Genomic DNA, 27689 nt, shown 5'->3' with positions numbered 1-27689 from the left:
AAAACCAAAGCAGGAGGCATCACAATCCCAGACTTCAAGCTATACTACAAAGCTGTAATCATCAAGACAGTATGGTACTGGCACAAAAACAGACACTCAGATCAATGGAACAGAATAGAGAACCCAGAAACATATGGCCGCCTAATCTTTGACAAAGCAGGAAAGAATATCCCATGGAATAAAGACAGTCTCTTCAGCAAGTGGTGCTGGGAAAACTGGACAGTGACATGCAGAGGAATGAACCTGGATCACTTTCTTACACCATACACAAAAATAAACTCAAAATGGAGGAAAGACCTCAATGTAAGACAGGAAGCCATCAAAATCCTCAAGGAGAAACCAGGCGAAAACCTCTTTGATCTTGGCCACAGCAACTTCTTACTCAACACGTCTCTGGAGGCAAAGGGAACAAAAGCAAAAATGAACTGCTGGGACCTCATCAAAATAAAAACTTCTGCACAGCGGAGGAAACAATCGGCAAAACTAAAAGGCAACCGACAGAATGGGAGAAGATATTTGCAAACGACGTATCAGATAAAGGGTTAGTATCCAAAATCTACAAAGAACTTATCAAACTCAACACCCAAAAAACAAATAATCCAGTGAAGAAGTGGGCAAAAGATATGAATAGACACTTCTCCAAGGAAGACATCCAGATGGCCAACTGACACATGAAAAAATGCTCCGCATCACTTATCATCAGGGAAATACAAATCAAAACCACAATGAGATACCACCTTACACCTGTCAGAATGGCTAACATTAACAACTCAGGCAACAACAGATGTTGGTGAGGATGTGGAGAAAGAGGATCTCTTTTGCATTATTAGTGGGAATGCAAGCTGGTGCAGCCACTCTGGAAGACAGTATGGAGGTTCCTCAAAAAACTAAAAATAGAAACTACCCTATGATGCAGCAACTGCACTACTAGCATTTATCCATGGGATACAGGTGTGCTGTTTTGAAGGGAGGGATACATACACCCCATGTTTATAGCAGCACTATCAACAATAGCCAAAGTATGGAAAGAGCACAAATAGCCATCAATGGATGGATGGATAAAGTAGATGTGGTATATATATATACACAATGGAGTATTACTCGGCAATCAAAATGAATGAAATCTTGCCATTTGCAACTACATGGGGAAAGACAAAAATCATATGATTTAACTGATATGAGGACTTTAAGAGACAAAACAGATGAACATAAGGGAAAGGAAACAAAAATAATATAAAACAGGAAGGGGGACAAAACAGAAGAGACTCATGGAGAACAAACTGAGGGTTGCTGGAGGGGTTGTGGGAGTGGGGTTGGGCTAAATGGGTAAGGGGCACTAAGGAATCTACTCCTGAAATCATTGTTGCACTATATGCTAACTAATTTGGATGTAAATTTTAAAAAATCGAAAATACAATTAAAAAAAAGAAACTATAATAATATTATTATCAATGTGTTCACATTCCATGTGATACAAAAGCAAGAAATCTCCCTCATTGGGCTCCCAGTCTGAATTATCCAAAACTCGTGAGGTTCACATAGTGCCAAAAGGGATCTGTCTGCCTTCTCCTCCCTGCTGAAGAGATCATTTATATCTGCAACATGTATCGTGGCCAATGATGTGTACTCCAGAGAAAGACTACCTGGGTTTGAATTCTAGTTCTGTCACTTTATAGATTGAGTAATTTTCTACCTTGCTTGGCTTCAGTGCCTTGCCTATCAAGTATGTAGTGAGAATTAAACAAGTTAACTCATGTAAGAGCTTAGAACAGTGAATCATAATAAGTGTATGATCGATGTCAACTATCGATAGGTTGCTTCTAGCTGCCACATGGTGTTATTGTTGAAACTTGGGGCACCAGCGTTGCAGCTTTGACTTAACAGCTCTTCAAAGATCACTCCCAGTCACCTCACAGAAAACCAGCCAGCATTCACAATGTTTGATTAGAAATGGATCAGATAGTTACCCTTCAAAGACTTTAACTACTACCCCTCTCCCTTCCTACAACTGACCCATGCAGAGAATGAAGACAGCTTTTTTTTCTCTTAAATCACAAATTCATGACACATGAAGGGTGTGATGATAGCCCTCTTTCCTTGGAAGATGGGGTTACTCACAAATCCTTACAGAAAATCACTATGTCATTCAGGCTATGGAGACTTCAGAATGGGGCTGTCTTCTGTGATACAAAGATTACTACTCCCTAAAGAAGTTTCCCCTAAAGATGCTTCTTCAAGCACCTCATACTTTCATTTATGGAGTGAGGAGCAAACAGGTGAACTGTCTTTGGTGATTGTACCATTGTGCTACCTCTCATGAAAACAAAACAAAACAAAAACAAAACAAAACTCAAGTTTAGTCTCTGGTGAGGCATATCACTACTGAAAGAAAAACATTTATTAATTAAGTACTTATCATTTATTAGCAACATGTTAAGTAGTTCATGGGTGTCGTCTCACTTAATCCCACCACAACTCTCTGAGGTAAGCGTCATTATTATCCTATTTAAGAAAAAGAAACTAAGAAAATAACTTAAAATCATATAGCTAGTCAGCAGCAGAGATGATATTCAAATGCCATAATCTGTCTACTCATCCAATCTGAGACATCCACAGAGTAAAGGAGTGGGGCTAGCCTATTTAAATTAATGAAAAATGGTTTCCTTTACAATTAAAATAGATTTTGAGAGCGGAAGAAAGATCGTTTAGGAGAAGATGGCCGTATTAAGGCTGAATGTAATAGGCATTATGTATATAGAAAAGGATCCATGTTCATTTGGGAAATTCAGGTTGAATTATAAAATGAATCCCATAATTTCCATACATGTTAAATAACATACTCTTTTCTCCTCCGTAAAAATTATGTGAAAATAATTAGCCAGAACTAGAGACGGTAGTAATTATCCACTTGACCAAAGCCTCCAGGACTCTGAACCACGTGACCTGCCTCCTACCCCTGGTCACAACTGCTCACCCAGAAATGAACAACTGATCCAAAAGGAACAGGTCTTTTGGTTGCATTCTTCTTATCATCTTATATGTTGCCCAGTATTGTCTCCAGGAAAACTAGGGCTTGCACTTCTTATCTCCTGTATTTCTGTATATTGTAAGTTCATTTGTTGCCCTGAGACCTCAAATCTCTGATGAAAGTTATGAATTTCATTTTAAAAACGAATCAATCAGATATCTACTCTTAAAATATGAAGAAATACGGTGACAGAATCAATTGGTAGTTGAGTCACATTAATCGTAGAACACAAGAATAAAGACTGTATTCCAGCTAGAGTGACTCTGCTCCCCACCCTTCCAAGGGAGGCCTGATTATTTAGTTCTCACAATAAACTCTTTATTCATTGGTCACAAGAGGCTTCTATTATTGTAACCAAATAATCTCTGACCAAGAAAATATCATGTTACATAGCAAGGTGGGTCTGTAGTATCCTAAAAAGCACTCCATTGTATAGGTACTTCTCTTTCCATTTCCATAAAGATGAGAAAACTTGAGATTCAGAGAGAAAAAATATTTCCAAAATCATATAGCAAGAATATGGCAAGCCTAAGATTGAAACCCATGTTTATCTGATTCCAAAGCAATAATCTTGATAATAATACATGTTCCAAGCATCCCTAATTATACTTATTGTAAATTTGTTATATATAGTATTATGTAATTTATTATATATGATTATGTATCATATTGTATATGAAATAAACAATGCTGAAATCAATGCTAACATGACTTAATAAAATTAAACTTTGCAAAGTCATATTAATATAACAAGAAACTCTTCTTGCATAATAATAACTCAAAATAAATTGAATTTAGGCTTCTATTTATAATTTAGAAATCTGGAAAGAGTAGTGCTCCCATCCGTTCAACAACAAAAAATGTCAAGTAATCTGCAAATTTATAACTTTCATCAGAGATTTGAGGTCTCAGGCAACAAATGAACTCAAAATATACAGAAACACAGGAGATAAGAAGTGCAAGCCCTAGTTTTCCTGGAGAAGATACTGGGCAACATATAAGATGACAAGAAGAAAGCAACCAAAATTTTTAGCAAATTGCTAAAAGCCACCTGTAATCTATTTAGAATGAGAGTATAGAAACCTTAGGAGCCACAAACACAAAGGGAATTTTCTTCTCCAGGTACATCATCAGGTACTCACAAGAAAGATTTGGGACAAGAAAGAATTAAGATAAAGCCTTTCTTGTAGAGAAGTCCTGAGGGAGGGAAATATCTACTGGAACAATGGATTCTTCTCCTCATCTTCCCTTCCTTAAATCACTAAGGGAGGATACAACAAACTCTGTCACAGGGACAAAATGTCAAGACTTATTGCAGCTGTAGAAAGGAAATAGAAAAGAATTAATGCTGTCCCTTCAGGAAGGGCAGGAAGTCACCCTGGGCTCATATGTTTAGTGACCCCACCGGAGTGGAGGAGGGAAAGAATCATTGAAAATGTCCCAGCCAAGCTCAGGGACAGAGTACTTGCCTATGATTGTGGCTGAACTAGGTCAACAGAGAACACCCCGTACATTCACCCAGAACAACTAAGCTAGCAAGCGCTGAATAACAAGTAACAGCAGTCTATTGCTGAAAGGGTGACAGAGATTGAAAAGTCAACAGGCACAAAAGGAAGACCTAAAGCTGAAGGTGGAGTATATACTGAGAAAAGTTCCCCCAACAAACCAGCTGTGACCCTGCCGACAAGGAATTTAAAACCTGTAGTGTGCTGAGGGTCACAGCAGCAATAAAACCACACCCAGGGCAACTCCCAATTAGACTGACTCAATAACCCCCCTCCCTAAAACCAAGCAAGAAAAAGAGTGAACATTTCTAAGCACAAATAATAATAATTTCAGTCTCTACTGTACTATCTTAAATGCCCAACATTCAGACCAAAAAAAATATAAATCACTAAAGGCAGCATCTTGGTCCTTCAGCCTTTGACTAGCCACCACCTGACAGCCACAACCAGTCAGAGAAGAGACATACAAGTTGAAACAACACTAAGTCCAAATTCCTTTGGGAATTAAGCCTCCAGAAATTAACATATCCTGACCTGCCTACCTGTCCAGTAAAGTTATCTTTGGTCCTTTCTCTGCCTCCTCCAAATCTGCCCTTTCTTCCATGCCCAGCTCTGTCTCTACTTCAACCGTAGAGCCTTCCTTCAAACATTTGGGTCCGTAATGAATACTCACTTCTGTGAGCTTTTATTCCACACATAATCAATACTACATTTTAATACTTAGCCTGTCCTCCTTGGGTGCATAAGCTATGACTTGGACGCCCCAAATTAACGAGTATCCCATCTTATGATTATTGTATTGTCTTCCCTCACAGAGCTAAGAGCAAAAGAAGAGCTCAACAGCTACCATAGGGGGTTTGTTTTGTTAAAATGGGAATGCCTAATAAAAAGGACCCTGCTGAGTGTGTGTAAATAAAGAACTACTGCTGTTTAGTGCTCACTAAACATTAGAAACACTCTGCAACAACTTGCTCATAGAGTTCTAAATCATGTATTTTTTCTTTTCCAAGCAATTTCTCATGTCTTCCAAATTTCTTCACAAACATCATTTTAATGGATATTCTGTATCATTATATATGTATGTCAGAAAATCAAAAACAGGATTGGAATGGAGTGAACCAAAATGTTAATGATGAGATTTATTTGCATCTTTATTTTTTTGCATTTTACAAGTTTTTAACAGCGAGAATGAACAATTTTTATATTTGATAAAGGAAAGTTAATTTGAAAAATATTGTCAATTCCTCACTATCTGAGGGCTCAGCTCCTTATAGTTAACAGTGCCCTACAATGAATCCTTATAAGGATTCTGCAAAACTTCTATTACTTCTCGTGGTGAGAATAAAGAGCAAGATGAGATGCTGGTCACTTCACTAAAAGAAAGAGTATCTACCTTGCACTTTAACCACACACACACACACACACACACACACACACACACACACGCACACACACACTTCTACTTTAATTCTAAAATTGGGGTTTCTATATGGAACAATTACAAATCAAGTATTTTTTGGCAAACCCTCCTTTGACAAATTATATATGTTGCCTCTTTCTATTTTATAATCTTTTTCTCTTTTCTTTCATTTTATAAATGTCATATCACTTTTCTTCTGCTTGCTGTTTGATGACAGGGAAATATATGCTAGGTTTACTTAGGTCAGTTGGCAAGTTTCACCTAATGAATCTAAAGAAAAATAATAAAATTAATTTTAACTTGAAAATATATAAAAGAAATATTCATACCACTTACTCTTTTGTTCCATAATGCTCAGAAGTGATAATTTAAATAGTAGTGGACAGTTCTAATTTATAAAACACTATCTGTAGCACCGTAAGATAGTCTTGTATTTATTTTTTTTTTAATTTTTTTTTCAACGTTTATTTATTTTTGGGACAGAGAGAGACAGAGCATGAACGGTGGAGGGGCAGAGAGAGAGGGAGACACAGAATCGGAAACAGGCTCCTGGCTCTGAGCCATCAGCCCAGAGCCCAACGCGGGGCTTGAACTCGCGGACCGCGAGATCGTGACCTGGCTGAAGTCGGACGCTTAACCGACTGTGCCACCCAGGCGCCCCTCTTGTATTTATTTTTTAAAAAGATTTCATTCTTATGTAACCTCTATACCCAACATGGGGCTCAAAATTACAACCCTGAGATCAAGAGTTGCATGCTCTTTGGACTGAGCCAGCTGGGCACTCCAATATATTTTCATAATTCAGGTCATCTGTGTTTTGTGTTAATTTTACTCAAATAGAAGTTTTGACAAATACTGATCTGTCCTTTAAACAAAAACAAAAATCGAACAAACAGAAAAGCTTAACTTCATTTGACTACATTGACTCACCCCTTTATATGCATGGATATAATATGTAAGTCTAAGACCCCTAAGAACTAAGGTCAAGTAAAGAGATATTGATCATATTTACCCAAAGAATTCTTTCCAGTTCTGTCTTTGTCTGGTTCCCTGTTCCACAACTGAGTTTATAATTTAGTTTATAATTTTTCTATTAACAGCAGAACCTGCAACTTTTTGAATGATCACAGTAATCCCCTAGAGCCATTGTTTACAATGATTTTTTTATTCAAATGCTGGCACCGCAGGGAGTTTTCTTCTTTAGTACATTGAACTTTTGACAGTCCATATGGTCTTAACGAATTTTCCAGGTGCTGAACACCATCCAACCTATATTTTTGGCAGCTTGCAGAGGTACTTAAGCCTGCCTTTGTCATTCTTCCTAATGCTGCTTAAGACGTTTTTCAGAGGAGAAAGTTTGAAGTGGTTGGTGGAAACAATCAAGTTTTAAATGCTTATATTATCAGTGCAAAAGTACTGTCAAGGAGAATTCACTTTTGAGAGAGGAAAACAAAAGCTGTTTACTTAATATCTACAGAGAACTATAATTGCTATATGTACCTGAGTTGTTATTATTTGTACTTCTAGATTGTAGGGAATAGCTTGCTGTCTTTAATCCACTACAAAAAGTAGTGCACAGTATTTTCCTTACCTAGTTTATAAATCTGTGTAAGTTTAGGGTGAGCACCAAATCAACCCAATTGTCAACCAGGCTTATTAAGGGATTTCAAATTGGTTTTAGAACGTCAGCTGAATTGAATAATGGCTAATTAGTTACAGATATGGATGGGTGGATAATATTAAGACTGACTAGACAAGAAAAAGATATTTTTAAAAATCTTCAAATTATATTTAAAAGTTAGTGTGCCTATCTTTCCTGTTCTTCCTCAACTTATTAAGCATCTACTTTACATATATCTTCCACAAAACCCTAGGAGGTAGGCATTATGAATACCTTGATTTTACAGAATAATGACTAGTACCCAATTTTCTCTAACTCTAAAACCACACACTTAAGCACTTACGCTATGCTTGCCAATTTGAAAACTATGTTAGTAATTATGGTGCACAATTTGGGCATTAAACAAACAAACAAACAAACAAACAACGACCCCTTTTCATGCTTTGGGTCTACAGTTGTGTAAGTCAAACTTGTGGGAGACAGAATTTCATCTCCCATTGCTGATGTCGACAAGGCCAAATACTTGTGCTCCCAAACTCCTGGCAGCTAGGATGCAGCCTTGTGTGGTAAGCTCAACAAATTGGTGCCTGCTCCAACCTGGGATTTTGAGTCTGGCACAAAAATTCAAAGAAGAAAAGACAGTTTAAAATTCATTTCCATGTGGCCACTAGTCTAAAATGGAGTGCAGGAAGATCCTGAACTCAGCTCCTCCCACAGACATATCAGATCTACAGCTACATATGGAATATTTCCTACTGAAAAAGAGCTGAAAACTAGCTGGACAGCTATTTCACAACAAGGAATAAAAGGGGTACAGTGAGAGAGATGGGAGAGGCAGAGATGCGGTCTGACAAACCCCATCCCCAGTGAAGTGACCCACGATGGTGGGGGAATATCACTGGTCAGTAGCGTCTCCCTGAGAAGTGAGGGATTTGTGCCCCACATTGGGCACCTCAACCCTTTGGACCTGCACCAGAGAGATGAGGGCCCCAAGACATCTGGCTCTGGAACCCAATGGGGCTTTCAGCCAGGGGACCCAGGAGGCTGGGGGGTCTGAGATACTCCTTTTAAGGGGATTATACATGAACTCATGTTCTTGGGACCCAGCACAAAGGCAGCAGTTTGAGAATTGAGTGGATTATTTGTGAAGAAAATTTTTTTGCTAATCTTAAGGCATCTTTCAGAGGGGCAGGGACTAGTTGGGATGCTCTTTGGGGACACAGGCACTGTTGAGGGCAATTTTGGCACTTTTCCTACACTTTGCTAGTGCAGGTGAGAACACACAGACACAGCCTTGCTAAAGCTACAGGCATGCCCTGCCTAGGGGCCACCCCTTGATTGCCTGACTCTGGTGGCCAGAGGGGCTTGCATTTCTTGTCCCCATGGGACTACAACAATCAGAAAGATAGGTCTTGGCAGGCTACCACACCCAGGACACTGCAGAGACAGCAGACAGAAACCTCCCCCAGCCCACCTGTAAAATAGGCCCATCTACTTGTTTCATAGCTTCAACCCTAGAGATAGGATTCAGGTCTGCCACACTTCTAGGGCTACACAGAGCTCTCAGGGAACACAGGCAGAGACACACCACCTTTAAGTCCTCTTTAGGGCTCCCCACAACCCAATGATACCTCCCAGAAAGGAACTTCTACACTTACCTAAATCCCTAAATTTAGTAACTGTTGCCCAGAGGACACCTCTAGGTCTCTCAATCTTGAGGCCAGCAGGGTTTACAACTGTGGTCCCACAGGACTATATATATTTACATACTTTAAAAAGCTGCTTGGGGTGCCTGGGTGGCTCAGTCGGTTAAGCATCCGACTTCAGCTCAGGTCACGATCTCACGGTCCGTGAGTTCGAGCCCCGTGTCGGGCTCTGGGCTGATGGCTCAGAGCCTGGAGCCTGCTTCCGATTCTGTGTCTCCCCCTCTCTCTCTGCCCCTCCCCCATTCATGCTCTGTCTCTCTCTGTCTCAAAAATAAATAAATGTTTCAAAAAAATTTTTAATAAAAAAAGCTGCTGTCTGAGGATCTGGCTTCCAATCATCCCGAAACTGGGTGCTGATTGGAATCACTGCCGTGGGAACATTGACTGGTCTTAGCACATCTTCATCAATGGAGACCTATGAAAAATAAATCAAGCTATTTAGACAATCACAGACATTTAAAAAAATAACCCAAAACTAGGGTAAGTTTGAACAATAAGTTTCATCTCCTACATGACACCACTCCTTTATGACTGAGAGGTAACTATTTTACCCAATACATGGAAACAAACACAAAGAGTCCTGCAAACCAAGAAAACAGAGGACTAGGTTACAAACAAACAAACAAATAAGACAAAACCTCAGAAAAAGACCTTAGTGAAGCAGGGATAAGTAATCTATCTGATAAGGGGTTCAAAATAATGATCATAAATACCCTTACCAAACTCAGGAGAAGAGTGGATGGGCACAGTGAAAACTCAACAAAAACAGAAAATATATAAAGTATCAAACACACATCACAAATCTGAAGAATACAATAACTGCACTGAAAAATACACTAGAGGGTTTAACAGAGGATTAGATCAAACAGAAGAACAATCAGCAACCTGGAAGATATGGCAATGGAACTCCCCCAGTCAGAGCAGCAAAAAGAAAAAAATTAAGTGAAGATAGTTTAAGGGGCTTATGAGACAACATCAAGTGGAGTAGAATTCTCATATAAGAGTCCTAGAGAGATAAGAGAGTGAGAAAGGAGCAGAAAGCTTATCTGAAGAAATAATAGCTGAAAGCATCCCTAACCTAGGGAAGGAAACAGATACCCAGGCTAGAAAGCACAGAAAGTTCCAAACAAAATGAACCAAAGAGATCCATACCAAGAAACATATAATTAAAGTGTCAAAAGTTAAAGAGAGAATATCAAAAGAAATGAGGAAAACAACTTTTTTAAGTACAGGGGAACTCCCATGAGACTATCAGCTGATTTTTCCAGCAGAAGCTTTGTAGGCAGAAAGGAGTGACACAATATATTCAAAGCGCTGAAAGAAAAAATTCTCAACCAAGAATACTCTACCCAGTAAAATTACCATTCAGAATTAAAGGATAAATAAAGAGTCTTCCAGATAAGCAGAAGCTAAAGGAGTGCATCACCATTAAACTGGCCTTAAAAGAAATGTTAAAGGGACTTCTTTAAGCTGAAAAGAAAAGGTACTAATTACACAAGAAAACATAATATGGAAGTAAAAATATCACTGGAGAAGATAAATATATAGTAAAGGTAGTGGATTAACCACTTATAAAGCTAGTATGAAGATTAAAAGTAGTTAACTATAACCACATTAACTAAGTAAAGGATACACAAAATTTGTAAATGTAAAACATGACATCAAAAATACAAAATGTGGTGGGAAGAGGAGCAAATGTGTAGTGTTTAGCATGTGTTCAAATTTGAGTTGCTATCAACTTAAAGTAGATTCTTATATATATAGGCTGTTATATGTGAACTACATGGTATCCACAAAGCAAAAACTTACAGCAGATACACAAAAAATAATGAGAAAGGAATCTAAACATAACACTAAAGAACAGCATCAAACCACAAGGGAATGGAGCAAGAGAAGAAGAAAGGAACAGAAAGGAGCTATAAAATCAGCCAGAAAACAATTAACACAATGGTAATAAGTACATACCTTTCAATAATTATTTTAAATATAAATGGACTAAATGCTCCAATCAAAAGACAGGGATAGCTAAAAGGATTAAAAAATAAATAAAAAGACCTACCTAGATGCTGCCTATAAGACTCACTTCAGATCTCAGGACACAGACTGAAAGGGAAAGGATGGAAAATGATATTCATGCAAATGGAAATTAAAAAGAAAGCTGGGGTAGTTACACTTACATCAGTTGAAACAGACTTTAAAACAAAGACTGTAATAAAAGACAAATAAGGGTATTACACAACGATAAAGACATCAATTCAACAAGAAGATATAACATTTATAAATATTTATGTACCAAACATAAAGCACCTAAATATGTAAAGCAAATATTAACAGACCTAAAGGGAGAAATTTACAGCAATTATGGTAGAAGACTTTACCACCCCATTTACATCAAGGATAGATCATCCAGACAGAAAATCAATAGGGAAACACTGGCCTTAAATGACACATTAGACCAGATGAACTTAACAGATATATATAGAATATTCCATCCAAAGGCAGCACAATAAACATTCTTCTCAAGTGTACATAGAATGTTCTCCAGGATAGGTCACTTCTTAGACCACAAAACAAATCTCAATAAGTTAAGAATGAATATCAAGAATATTCTCCAACCACAATCATATGAAACTAGAAATCAGTTACAGGAAGAAAACTGGAAAAATCACAAATATGTAGAGATTAATCAATATGCTACTAAACAACCAATGGGTCAATGAAGAAACCAAAAGGGAAATCAAAAAATACCTTGAGACAAATGAGAATATAAATAATGTAAAATCTATGGGATGCAGCAAAAGCAGTTCTAAGAAGGAACTTCACAGCAGGCCTATCTCAAGAAACAAACAAAAAACAAAAGTCTCAAATAAACAATCTAAGTTTCACCTAAAGGAACTTAAAAAAGAATAAAGCCCAAATTTACTAGAAGGAAGGAAACAATAAAGATCAGATTAGAAAGAAATGAAATAGAGACCAAAAAACAAAAAAAGAACAAAAAATTTCAATAAAACTAAGAGTTGGTTCTTAATAAACAAAATTGAAAAGCCTTTAGCTTTAATCACAAACAAAAGAAGAAAGAAGGCACAAATTAATGAAATCAGAAAAAAAGAGAGAAGTTACAACTGATACCCCAGATATACAAAGGACTGCAGGGAACGATTATGAACAATCATATACCAACAAATTGGACAACATAGAAGAAATGGATAAACTCCTAGAAATATACAATCTTCTGAGACTAAATCAGGAAGAAATCAGAAATCTAAACAGTCTAATTACTAGTAAAGAGATTAAATCAATAATCAAAAATCTCCTCCAAATGAGTCCAGGAAAAGAGACTCTCATTGGTGAATTCTACCAAAAATTCAAAGTAGCATTATTACTCTCCTCTCTACCTTGACATCAGAAACAGACAAGAACACTACTAGAAAAGATATTACAGTCAATATCCATAATGAATAAAGATGCAAAAACCCTCAACAAAACATTAGCAAACCAATCCATTAAAAGGATAATACACCATGGTCAAGTGGGATTTATATTAGGGATACAAGGATAGGTCAACATTCACAAGTCAATCAGTGTGATATACCACATTAACAAAATGAAGGATAAAAATCATGCGATCATCTCAGTAGATACAGAAAAAGTATTTCACGAAATTCAACATCTATTTATGATAAAAACTCTCAACAAAGTGGATTTGGAGAAGTGTATCACAAGATAATAAAAGCCATATATAACAAACTCCACTGCTAATATCACACTCAACCAAGATCAGGAACAAGACAATGATGCTCATTATCACCACTTTTATTCAACATAGTATTAAAAATCCTAACTACAGAAATTAGGCAAGAAAAAGAAACAAAAGACATCCAAATTGGAAAGGAAGACGTAAAACTGTCACTATTTGCAAGTGACATATTATATATAGAAAACACTAAAGACTCCACAAAAAGCTGCTGAAACTAGTAAACAAAGTCAGTAAAGTTACAGAACACAAAATCAATATGTAGAAATTGGCTATATTTCTGTACACTAATAATGAACACTCTGAAAGAGAAATTGAGAAAACAACCCCATTCACAATTGCATTAAAAAAATACCTAGGGATATGTTCCATCTATTCCATTTCTTGGTATTTATCCAAAGAAAATAAAAACACTAATTTAAAATGACACATGCACCCCTGTGTTTATGCAGCATTGTTTACAATAGCCAAAATATGGAAATAAGCTAAGTGCCCTATTGATCAATGAATAGATAGATAAAGATGTTGTGGTACACACACACACACACACACACACACACACACACACACAGTGGAATACTACTCAGAAGTAAAAAGGAATGAAATCTTGTGACAACATGGATGCACCTTGAGGGTATTAGGCTAAATGAAATGCCTGACAGAGAATGGCAAATTTCTTATGATTTCACTTATATATAGAATCTAAAATACAAAACAAATGAGCAAACAAGACAATACAAAACTCACAGAGAATAGATTGGTGGTGATCAGAAGAAAAAGGGGATGGGGGTTTGATGAAAGAAGGGGGTCAATGGTACAGTAATGGATGGTAACCAGACTTACTCTGATGATTGCTTTGTAGCTCATACAAATATCAAATTATTATACACCAGAAACTAATATGCTATATACCAATTTTACCTCAATTAAAAAAAAAAAAAAACATTTCTAACTTTGGCAGCATCTAGTACCTGATTTCCAGTAATGAGATTGGCAACGGAATTGAGAATCTAAGAGTCCAGGTGTGATGTCACGAGTGGCACTATAATAAGCAGATCATTCCATGATATGATGTGCATATGTTTGTAGCTTCATTGTCTTCAGCTTCCTTCTGTGCCTGGTTCTCCAAACTTTTCAGTTAATTTCAGTTAACCACAATTGGTCTCTGTCTTAGATACTTATAGGTTGCCAGAGCTAAAGCATGTTCACCTACTTATCCCTGTACCATGTTACTTTGCCTCTCAGTTTTCACCAGCAGTGAGTATAGCATTATCAGTTATAAATCCATTCTTCCCTTTTTCCTTTGATTGTAATATCTCTGGTATTTAAGTAGGCAGATGGTCACCCAATCAAAGACTACATTTCCCAAAGGAGACATGATGGTGAGAGTTGAAGCAGATACTTTAGATCGTAAGATGGAAACCGCAAGCTGAGACTAGCAGAGAGACAGTATAGGAGCATGGGTCCTGGATGATGCGCAGGCTTTAGCCCTGGTCTGCTTACCCTTGGACCATTATCTGGACTTTGTTGCAGAACCAAACCTACATTCTAACTAACGTGGCCATCAGCACTTTCAACTGCATTAACACAACTTCTTGCTAGTCATCCTCAACCTTGGGTTATGTTGAAGATTTCTCATGCAAAAAGAAACACTGCTTCACGCTCCTCCCAACCGAGATTTTTAAAAAATTCTTTTTTAATGTTTGTTTATTTTTGAAGGAGCGAGCGCGTGCGTAAGCGCACATGCGTGGGGGAGGGGCAGAGAGAGAGGGAGACACAGAATTGGAAGCAGGCTCCAGGCTCTGAGCTGTCAGCGGCAGAGCCCGCCATGGGACTCAAACTCACCAACCGTGAGATCATGACCTGAGCCGAAGTGGGACGCTTAAACGACTGAGCCACCCAGGCGCCCCCACCCCCAGTCGAGATTTTTGACATTCAATCCCTTTGTCAGACAAATATAATAGCTACTCAGCAGTAATAAAGTGAGAAGAAATGGCAGAGGGATTGCTTGGCCACTTTTGCCACAATGGCAGAAATGGGAGCCCTAGGGTTGCATGAAGAAACAGCAAATTCTAATGAGCAGGGAAAGGTCAGGTCGTAGTTTTACATGCTGCTTGGAAAGTAGTATGAAGCCTTTTAGTAGTACTTAAATAATACTGTCATGCTGGTTTTCATTCTGAGGCTCATACCACACTACCTAAGTAGACGCACAAATAAAATAAAACAGCTGGGTTGTGGTTTCTGATACTCACATTTGTTATTGACAAAATTGCAGTTGAGGTTATTTTTTTTATTAATCACACTGAACAAATGTTCCAAAAGTAAGTCTCTCTTTTTCCAATTAAACATAATCCCTATTCCATAAATTAAAATTAAGCAAGTCAAATGCAATGCAGTTATGAAGATCTTCCTTTCTTTTCTCAGCTCACAGTTGACCATTCCCATGTGCATAAGATGAAAGGGTAGAGAAACAAGTGGCTTTGCTAAACATTTTGGTATGTGAAGAAACCATTACAGCACTGATGCTATGGGACTGCAATCACAGTCACATGCCCATGAACCCTGCTGACTATAATAAAATGCTGTGCATGTTAGAACCTTGATTTGACCCAAAATGCTCCATAATGGGTGTTTTACTGTGCATATATCTCTACTTTGGGAGGTGGGGTGGGAGGCGGGGCAAAAAGAAAAACCTGGAATCTTTTCTAACTATGGTTCATGTTCCATAGCTACAGGGAGAAAAAAGGAAGGAGGGAAGGAAGGAAGGAAGGAAGGAAGGAAGGAAGGAAGGAAGGAAAAAAGAAAGGAAGGAAAGAAGGAGATAGAGTGAGAAAGAAAGAAAGAAAGAAAACTATTTCCTATTTCTATTTTTGCATTGCTACAAGAATATAAGTTTACTACTACCAGGAAGTAAAATCAAGTCATTAGTAATTACAAGCACTAAAATAACTATTACTGTTAATTTTCTTTATCCACCCAAAATACTAGAAAAATTTTAAGTGCAGTTGAAATTGTCAGAAAAAAATCACATGATACATATGATGTATCATAGAGCCATCTTCTTGAACCATATCAATTTCCTTCCATACGTATTAGAAATCCAAGAGATTTGATAACTTCTTCCCTCTGTTCTGATACTTATCTGGACAAGTACGTATCTCTTAATAGCATGAAGATGGCCTGCTAAGAGCTCAGCTGCCAAAGATGATTGCTTTAAAGTTCTTGTAATGTCAGCCTAAGGCAGCCTAAGAGATGAGCAAAGGGATTAATCACAGACCTTTGAACACGGGTAAGCAAACCACAGCCAAATGGATAATGTTTCACAAAGAACGTGTAATCTTTGGATGCTGGGGCTTCTTCTACCACATACATTCCATAATGGCTATAAATTCCATTACCACTAAATACCCACTGAGCTCTAAGCCAAGAGAAGAAATGAAATCCTGTCTATACAATGTCAAGACAGCCAATTGATGCAGTTTGTTTCAATAAGTATTTAAGAGTAGTCCATATGCCAGCCAGTAGGGTAGGGAATAAGAATACAACAGTGACTAAGTTACAGTTCCTAAAGTCTACATACTTACAGTCCTGTGATTATGGACCTTGAAACAAATCATTTTAATGTGTAAATAGCACAGCAGTAGCACACAGACAAGTAGTAAAAGTGCCTGAATACAAATTCTAACTCCTCCGTGTACTTACACGTCATTTAATTAAATTCCCAGTGCCTCACTTTCCATATCTGTAAAATGGGAATTATAATTGTACCCACCTTAAAGGGTTGTTTTGTGGAGTAAATGAGAAAACATAGTTAAATCACTTAAAAGGAACTTGGTTAGAGTAAATACTCAATAACTGTGAGCTATGGTGATTTTTTAAAATTGCAGAGTTCTTTGGAAACTCAAAAGTGAAAAACTTGACTACACGTGAACATACAGGAACACTTATGGGGAAGAGGATGCCAAGCAAAGAAGAGGGAGGTTTCTGGTAGAGGAAATAATAATGACAAATGACATGGAATGTGAAACCACAGGACTAGTACCTCTTGGTATTTCCAAAATGTAAATTCAGAGGAAGGTCCTCAAAAGCTCGATCTGACCACCTGCTGTTCTATGTATGAACACTGGATGAAAGATTTAGCATTTACCTGGGTATTCTGGCACCAAGAGAGAGAGGAGGAGGGGCAAATCCAGACCATGCAGACCCATAAGCAATGGGAATCCAGTGAAGCATTTTATGAAGTAAGTTGTATGATCTGATTTGTCTTTTTAAAAGATCACACTTACAGGACGTCTGGGTGGCTCAGTGGGTTAGGCGTCCAACTCTTGACTTCGTCTCAGATCATGATCTCATAGTTTGGTTCATGAGTTTAACCCCTGCGTCTGGGCTCTGCACTGACAGCAGGGGGCCTGCTTGGGATTCTGTCTCCCTCTTTCTCTTTCCCTCCCCTGCTTGCTCTTTATCTCTCTCTCAAAATAAATTAAAACAAACTTAAAATAAATAAATACAATACAATACAATACAATACAATACAATACAATACAATACAATACAATACAATCACACTTCCTCTGTGAGGACAATGGATCAGAGTGGAGTACGAGTAGAAGTAGAGGTACCACTCAGCAGACTATTGTGAAGACTCAATGTTTGATTAGCTGTGTGGAGTAAGGGAGAAAGAAGTATTGAAAATGAATCCCAGGGTTTATCTTTGAGAACCTGAGGGTATGTCCTATTCCCATCGTTTGGAGGAAGAAGAGATTTCAAGGGAAAGATCATGCATTCAGTTTAAAGAGTATAATTTGAGATGCTTATAGGACATCAAAATGGAGACATTAAGTGAGCATTTGGACAGTTATATGAGGTTTTCAGGAGAGAAGACTGGAATAGAGTCTTAAACATACACATGATATAGGATGTCCTCAGAGTGAAATGAAATTGCCCAGGGAGACAAGACAAGAGCATTCTAGGATACAGCCATAAAGAGCTTTAGCATTTAAAGATTAGGAAGATAAGGAGAAACCACCAAAGAAAAATGAGAAGCAGCTGAAAGTGATAAGCAAATCAGGGAATTTGAGTTTCATAGAAGCCAAAGAAAAACGATGTTTGTCAACAACGGGTTGATAAAATACACCAAAAACTAGAAGAGTTCAGGTAAGGTGGGAACTGAATATTTTTCTTTGAAGTCTTTAGGTCCTTGGTGGTCTTGACAAGAGCCAACCAATGAAATGGTATGAGTGGAGGTAAATAGTGCTGAAATGAAGATTCCATGGTTGATGAGGAAATCTGGCTGTGAAGTAGAGGAACCTGATGAGGCAATAGCTGAAAGGTCTTAGAGGAGCCCAGGAAGACTTGGGTGGCTGCCCTTTTAAGACAAAGGGGACTACAGTATGTTCAAATGCCTATGTTTGGAAAATGCTGGAATTTTGAGCACAGCATTCTCAACTTTTGAGGCATAGATCAACTATCCCTACTTGCCAGGAACTTTTCCCAATACTCTAAGTTAGGTGATGTGAGCATAGACAACAGTCTGCAAACCTCTACTGAAACACTTATTGTGCTATAATTATTGGTTTATTTTTTGTTTTACTCACTAAAATATAATGTACTTAAGTGCAGGGATTACTTATCTACTACCATGCCTGACATATTCAATTCACTAGTCCAACAAGAAGGTCCAGCCCATGAATAAAATCAGTTTCATTTATTTGTTAAATACAAATTTCAAATTCTCCCCTGTTTAAAAGAAAAAAAAGTCTGGCTAGAGAGAAATAATATCTGGGCTTTTTAAAAGGTCTAGATAAAAAATATTTCTAACCTATATTTGAACTTAATTTATTAAAATGTGTTAGAACAGATAAAGCTACATAGACTAAATTTCTCCTCTAACTTTCCTATAAGTACCACACTTTATGCATTTTTGTATCCTCGACTGAATCCAGCAAGGTGCACTGAACATAAGCTAGGGGGTTCAATAAATAATTATTGATTGATATTTCATTTACCTACATGAAATTTTATATATACAAAGCAAAAATACTGCCAGTGAATATTGTGGAAAACAGTAATTTCTCTTCGGTGTTAGTGGAACAGCTTGTGTCACCCATCAATTTGACAAAAGAATGTGTACACAAAACAGCAGGTAAATGAAACATGGTGAACAAGACCACCCATTTGCCACATAAAATAGATATATTGGTCTCCCTACAATATGTAATCTTCTTTAGCTGTCAGGTGATTAAATTACCAGCTTAAGTTCTAATTGTTTAAATTTGTTGGTGTTAGAAACAAATAATAAAGTTAATCTGCTCTCAGGAACACTTCTGATGGGCACAGAAGCTGAATAGCAACATAAAATCACGATCTTTCCTAGTAAGAAAAATTTACAAGGTGATCAATCTATTGTTCTCTATGATGAATCTATACAGGACATTATCCTCCTTTGCAAAGTACAGTTATTTTATTTTGTTGCTGCCCCTATTGCCTAGGCACAGATAAACTAAAAGAACTAAAAAGTCAGAAAAACAGCTAGAACCCCAATGTTCTAATATTCAATCTTCCTTGACTAGAGAAATCTAACAAAGTATGTCATTTCCTTTCTCAGTACGTCATATAAATGTCACTAAGTGTACATTTCTGTGACAGAGGTCAGTGATTCATCTATCCCTGTATTTTCAGAAGCAAAATAACAGTTTGTGAAAGAAAAAAAATGAATAGGGCACATTTCAAGCTATGAATCCAGGACAATTCTTGGTTAAAAACATGAGCCACATACTTAGAAGAATGATACTTCTAGGTTTAAGGCAAAAGAAAATCCTTCTCTCAGTCATTCTGGCATGACTGGGGACCCAAATGAATTGAGAATGGAGAATTGCACCCTTATTTCAAGCTATGAAATAAGATACTGTACTAAACTAGGGCATTTAAAATCTATGTGACTTCTGAGGAAGATGGCTACATGAGCACACAAGTCTAGCATTCCTTCCAAAATCTCACTAAAGTAACCAATAGAATATGCAAATTGAAAATGTTGCCTTAGCACTAGACACTGGAAGAGATCTCCATTGCTCCATGCCAGAAATAAAAAAGGGTGGAAGTCTCCCATGGGAATCAAAATATTAGATACTAAATAATAAGATACTTCAACCAATCCTTATTAACTAGAAGACACATCCATAGACAAGGATAGAAAATATGACCATGGTAAATTTCTTCTTTCCTGCCCTTGCAGTCTAAGGACCACACAACCAACACTGGAAGGCTCCATGGTTTACTTCTAGCAAAGGTAGAACCAAAGCAGGCATGGAACTAAGCACATGGAATATGGGAGACAATCTATAATATGGCACAGAAACATAGCTCCATGCCATGATACCTCGCAGCATCATCTCCCTCCCTAATCCTCTAATACTGGTAAATTACTGCGACATTTTTGTTAAGTTGGTTGTTTGCTTCTTCCCTACTTTCTTCTATCTAGACTCAAAGGACCTCTGTGTAACATTTGGTAAGAACAAGAAGCATACCAATTTCTAACAAAACCCACTCAACTCCTACAAAGGCTGGCAAGCATATGCAACCTTCTGGAAGTAAAAGAAAGCTGAAAAATCATGAAGCCTAAAAAAATTTGAAGTATAATTTAAGGGAAACAATTAGAAAAGTTACACTTATCCATTGACTCAACAGGTACTTTTTTGGGACACTTATCACATGCTAGGCATTATAATAGGTTAAAAAGAGAAAACAAAACAACCCTGACACCTCCTTCTTTTGTGAAAGAAACTGGTTGCTCTACTACTGATTTACTGCCAGAATTAAATAAACCTTTAGAACATCACTAATCCATGTATCAGCAAGATTTAGGAGACAACTGAGTTGACAGTTAAGAAGGACAAATCAAAGATTAAGAATTAGTTGGAAATGAAAACATAACCACTAAATTAAATCCACCACGGAGGCAGTTAAAAATAGAAAATCAGATCAGTAAACTCTAAGATAACTTTGAGAAATTTACCCAGAACTCACATGAAAGCCCTAAAAAATTTCTGTAAGAGAAAGAGAGAAAGAAAGAAGTGGTTCAACCTGTTTCTTCAACCTTCCTTTCCTATTAATCACAGGTTGAAGCATAGGTTGAAGGAAGGAAGGAAGGAAGGAAGGAAGGAAGGAAGGAAGGAAGGAAGAAGGGAAGGAAGAATTAAAGCAAATAATAGAGGGAAAATGCTGAAGAAAGACCTTACTTCTTTGTAAAATTGACAAGCTATTTATAATATTTATATGAAAATTCTCAGGACCTAAAACACCCAAAAAATGTTGAAAAAGAACAAAGTTGTAGGATTAACACTATCTGATCACAAGACTTCCTTTAAAGCTTTACTATTCAAAACAGTGTAGCATCGGTGTAAAGATGGACATAGAATGCATTGTGACAGAATGGAGAGTCCAGGATGGACTCACCCTTATATGTTCAAAAGATTCTGACAGAGCGGGGGGAAAAAGTCAATTCAGTGGAGGAAAGGAAATTTAAAAAAAAAACAGAGCAGAAATTTAAAAAACTGGAGCAGAAATAATGAGATATTCATATGGAGAAAATGAATGTTGATTCTTATGTGCCATACCATCCCCAAAGTTAATTCAGAAGAGATTACATGCCCAAGTTTATAAGCTAATATTATAAAACTTCTACAAGAAAACATAGAAAAATCTTTTCAAAAGTATATTTGAGATTAGCCAATATTCTTTACAAATATAAACCGTTAAAAAGACTGAAAAATTAGTCTTTATCAAAATGTAAAACCACTGCTCAAAACACCCTATTCAGTAAATGAATAGGCAAAGCACAGGCTGGGAGAAAATATTCACAATAATTTATAACAAGGTATGTATAACCAGAATACATTAAAAAAATCCTATAATTCATAATAGAAACACAAACAGTATGATAAAAATGGGCAAAAGATTTAGATACCTCACAAATAAGATACACAAATGGCGGTAAGAAGAATTTTGTTCTATACCATTAGACATGAGGGAGATGCAAAATAAAACCAAACAGTAGGTATATACTACATATTGGAATAGCTAAAATAAAAAATACTGACACCAAATGTCATTGAGGATACAGAGCAACTAGAATTCTCATATATTTGTGACGGGGGTACAAAATGGTATAACTGCTTTAGAAAATAGTTTGGCAGTTTGTCACACTGTTAAATATATACCTGCCCATTCTCCAAGTATTTTTCCAAAAGAAATAAAAATGTGTGTCCATAAAAAGACTTGTATAAGAATGTTCATAGAAGTTTGGTTTATAACTGCCCCAAACTGGAAACAACCCAAATGTTCATTAGCAGACTTTCGCATTTCACTGTATATAAATTATACATAAATAAAATTAAAAGTCATAAAAGGAAGAAAGTCCTGAGTCTGAAAATTCATGATGTACTTCATGTTCTAAGGAAACTCAATTAATAAAATCATACTTAGTATAATTTTCCAATCACAAAAATGGATAAGTCAGCTAGCCCAAAATGGAATAAAATCAAGTTGCATACAGTTTTATTTTAATAACAATCATAGAACACTATGTAACAGCATCTTTGCCATTATAAATTAAAAGGTAATGGTACCAGAATTTAATATCTGGCAAAGTTATAATTAATGTATAAAGACAACAAAAAAGACAATCTCAGATATGGAAGGATTCAGAAAATATACCAGGCACCCAAATATTCTTCCAGCAAAAGATTTACTTTAAGCCAGTGCAAAACAACAGGATGGGAATGAGTGGTTAAGGATTAATTATGAGAAAATTGTTATAAGAACCAATTAGCTGAAATTAGTTGGAAATAGAGTGATACATCCAAACACCAGTAGTTATTTTAGATACACACACAAAACTGATCACCAAACACAATGTTTTAAAGTAATAGGGATAATTTACATTGAAATAATTGAACAGGAAAGAAAGAAAGCAAGAATCTAGGTTTATAATAGCAATCTGAGTTAACAAATGATTGGGAAGAAAGAAATAAAAGCACCAACCTCCATTTTTCCAGGTAAATTAGTTACAATTTTAAGGTAACCGGCAGTTGAACTAAAAAGTCTACAGGTCTTCCAAATCACAGACTGGATTCCAAATCATTGTAGAAAATAACCTAAAACAACTTGTGCAAACAACAAAAATTTTTTTTTCTAAAAAAGTCAAGAAACACATACACATGTAAAGGAGATATGACAAAAAAGGTAAACAACTCACAATCCCTTACTAAAAGAGATTCTATGAAGGACTGAGCAGCTGGCACATACGGGAAATGTGAAAGGTAGCTCTTATTGCATAGGAAAAACAGAAATGCATACTAATTTCTTATTTCCCATTTCCACGTAATGTAAACAAGATTCAACCCTTGAATGTTGTGAATTTGACCCTTCAATCTCAGTTTCAATATCTTTTTTCTGCCTTTACTTCCCCCAAACACTCAACTTACATCTCATTTCCAGAGAACCTTACCTTCTCTTGGTTGTAGATTGTGATATAGAGGAAAGAGAATGGGTTCTGGGATTCAAGGAAATCTGAATGTCAGTCCACTCTCCATCATTTTCTAGCTTATACTAACATGTATGCAATTCTATCTAAGTCTAATTTCTTCCTTTATAAAATTAAGGTAATATACCCCTCAGAAAGGTGTTATGAAAACTGAATGAGTGATATACAAGTATCATTTCTCACATATTGTGGTTAATGAGAGAATGTATTAACTAGACATTGGTCTGTTGTGAAGAAGGCAGAGTAGGAGAACCCCGAGCCTGTCTTATCCCACTGATACAACTAGATAACACTCACATCAGTGTAAATAACACAGAAAACAATCCGAAAACTGACAAAACAAACTCTACAACTAAAAGTAGAAAAGAGGCCACATAGAAAAAGGTAGGAAGGTAAAGATGCAGTTTGGGAGAGAAATGGACTGTGGCTGTCCCTGGTGGGGAGGGAACCAGGGGTGCAGAGAAGGGCAAAAAACAAACTTTCACACTGAGGAGCCCGTGTATGGAAAGGATAAATCCCTATAATATTTGTCTTTGAAAGTGGGAGGATCCAAATTTTGTGAGTTCTTACAACCAGCAGGACTTAAAGCCTAGAATTTTAAACATCGGTGGGCTCAGCTCTGGTAGAGTCTTGAGGGTATTAGGAAGTTGAATCCCTGTCCTTAAAGAGATACCATGACAAACAGCCCTTGAAGGTATAGTGTAGAACCAACAGTTTGAAAAACACCAGGAGCAGGAGGGAAGGAGAGTGGTTTGCTCATCTCAGAGCATGGTTAGAAGAGATAGGGACCACTGGGAGATCCCTCCAGGAACAGAGGAGCTGGCAGGCACCATTTCCTTCGCACCAGCCCCACAGCATAAACAATGGCCACCTGCAGGAACCAACGTGGTGCCAACACTTACTACTTAACTTGCTTATACCTACCCCCTGCTCTGCCCTACATATTCAGCAGATCTGCCCTTCCCAGTCACACTTGCTTTAGTCCCCCCACTGTGGCCTCCTCCCCCAGAAGACTGGCACAAACCCTGCCAACGCCACATCTCCTGACCTACACATTTTGTGGGATATCAGTTCCAGTGGCAGCAGGGGCAGACCTCATTCACAAACAGACCACTAAACACTTTGTTAAAACACCCCTCACCCCTGTTGGGGACCAAACACTACCTACAGTAGGCAAAAAGAGTCTCTGCAGATAACTGGACTGAAGGAAAAAGAGGCCAGGACTCAAGAGCGGAGTACATGCAACACACATAGGAGATACTCCTTGAAGTGCTAGGCTCTGGGGAATAGGGACCACTGCTCTGCAAGGAACTACAGGACCTCTTCTTCATAAAGCTATTACCGTTGAGATTAAGAAAAGTAACTGATTTTCCTAACACAGAGAAACACAGATGGTTAGACAAAGTGAGAAGATAGAGAAATACGTCAAATGAAAAAACAGGACCAAACCACAGCAAGAGACCTAAGTGAAATGGATATAAGTTATAGACCTAACAGAAAATTGAAAGTAATGATCATAAAGATACTCACTAGACTTGAGAAAACAGTAGAGGACATCAGTCAGACCCTTAACACAGAGGCAAAAAACAAACAAACAAGCAAACAACAAACAATCAGAGATCAAGAACACAATAAATGAAGTTAAAAACACTCTTGATAGCAGGCTAGATGAAGCAGAGGAACGAATTAACAACCTGGAAGACAGAGTAATGGAAATTAAACAAGCTGACAAAAGGAGAGGAAAGAAAATTATGCAAATTGAGAATTGGCTTAGGGAACCAATTGACCCCATTAAATGTAATAACATTTACAGTATAGGGATCTCAGAAGACGAGAGAGAAAAGGGGACAGAAAATTTATGTGAAATATATAATAAATGAAAACTTCCCTAATATGGGGAAGGAAACAGATATCCAGATCCAGGAGCCACAGAGATCCCCCACAAAATTCAATGCAAGGAGATCCACATCAATACATATAGCAATTACAATGTCAAAAACCAGTGATTAAAAAAAATTTTGAAAACAGCAAGAGAAAAGAAGACCGTTGCATGTTAGGGAAACTCCATGAAGCCATCAGTAGATTTTTGAACAGAAACTCTGAAGGCCAGAAGGGAGTGGATGATATATTCAAAGTGCTGAAAGGAAATACCTGCAACCAAGAATACTCTATTCAGCAAAGCTATCATTCAGAATAGAAGGGAAGATAAAGAGTTTCTCACACAAACAAAAACTAAAAGAGTTCAAGACCACTAAATAAGACCTACAAGAAATATTATAAGGGACTGGAAATATTAAATAGTAAAGGGGACTAGAGTGAGAGTAAAAATAAGTATTTCTATAAAAATCAGTCAAAGGATTTATAAAATAAAAGGATATAAACTATGACATCATTTATCTAAAACATGGGAAGAGGAGTAAAGAATGGGCTCAAACTTAACCAACCACCAACTTAATATAGACTGCTATATGTAGATGTTATATACAAACCCAATGATAACCACAAGTCAAAAACCAGTAATAAATATGCAAAGAATAAAGAAAAAGGAATCCAAGTATATCACTAAAGAAAGCCACTAAACCATGAAAAAGAGCAAGGAAAGAAAGAATCACAGAAAAACAATGGAAACAACCACAGAACAAGAAACAAATGGCAATTAATAAATATCCATCAATAATTACTTTGGTTTTTAAAAAAAAATTTTTTTGAGAGAGAGCATGTAAGTGGGGGGAGCCAGAGAGAGAGGGAGAGAATCTTAAGCATGGGGCCCAAGATGAGGCTCAATCTCACGACCTGAGCTGAAATCAAGAGTTGGACACTTAACCAACTGAGACACCCAGGAGCCTCTATCAATGATTACTTTGGATATAAATGGACTAAATACTCCAAATCAAAATACATAGGGTGACAGAGTGGATAACAAACAAGACCCATCTATATGCTTCCTATAAGTGACGCATTTTAGACCAAAAGAAACCTGCAGGCTGAAAGTGAAGGGATAGAGAAACATTTATGATGCAAATGGATGTCAAAAGAAAGCCAATACTTATATTGGGCAAAATAGACTTTAAACAGACTGTAACAAGAGAAAAAGGACACTATATAATAATAAAGGGGACAATCTAACAAGATTATATAAAAATTATAAATATTTATGCACCCAACATAGTAGCACCCAAATACACAGAGCACTTAATAACAAACATGAAGGAAATAATTGATAGTAATACAATAATAGTAGGGGACTTTAACATCCTACTTACATCCATGGATAGATTATCCAAATAGAAAATCAACAAGTAAATAATAGCTTTGAATCTTTGAATGGCACACTGGATCTAACAGACATATTTAGAATATTCCATCCTAAATCAGCAGAATACACATTATCTTCAAGTAGACATGAAACATTCTCCCAAATAGATTACATATGAGGCCACAAAAAAAAGCTTCAACAAATTCAAGAAGATCAAAGTCATACCATGTATCTTTTCTGACAACACTATGAAACTAGAAATCAACCATAAGAAAAATATCTAGAAATTAAATAATATGCTACTAAACAATGGGAAAACCAATAAATCAAAGAAGAAATTAAAAATTACATGGAAAAAAATGGAAGTGAAAACACAAAAGTCCAAAATCTTTGGAATGCAGCAAAAATGGTTCTCAGAGGAAGTTTATAGCAATACAGGCTTACATCAAGAAGCAAGAAAAATCTCAAATAAACAACCTAACCTTACACCTAAAGGAGCTAGAAAAAGAACAAACAAAACCCAAGCCCAGAAAAAAGAAGGAAATAATAAAAATTAGAGCATACATAAATGATATAGAAAATAAAAATACAATAGAACAGATCAATGAAACCAGAAGCTGGTTATTTGAAAGGATAAACAAAATTGATAAACCTCTAGTCAGACACATAAAGAGGGAGAGGGAGAGAGAGGACCCAAATAAACAAATTCATTAATAAAAGAGGAGAAATACCACCACCACAGAATAACAAACAATTGTAACAGAATATTTCAAAACCTATACTGCAACAAATTGGACAACTTAGAAGAAATGGATAAATTCCTAGAAACATATACCAAAACTAAAGCAGGAAGAAATAG

Source organism: Prionailurus viverrinus, chromosome B4, assembly GCF_022837055.1.
Source record: "Prionailurus viverrinus isolate Anna chromosome B4, UM_Priviv_1.0, whole genome shotgun sequence".
NCBI classification, from domain to species: Eukaryota; Metazoa; Chordata; class Mammalia; order Carnivora; family Felidae; genus Prionailurus; species Prionailurus viverrinus.
Note: the sequence above shows the minus strand (reverse complement) of the source record.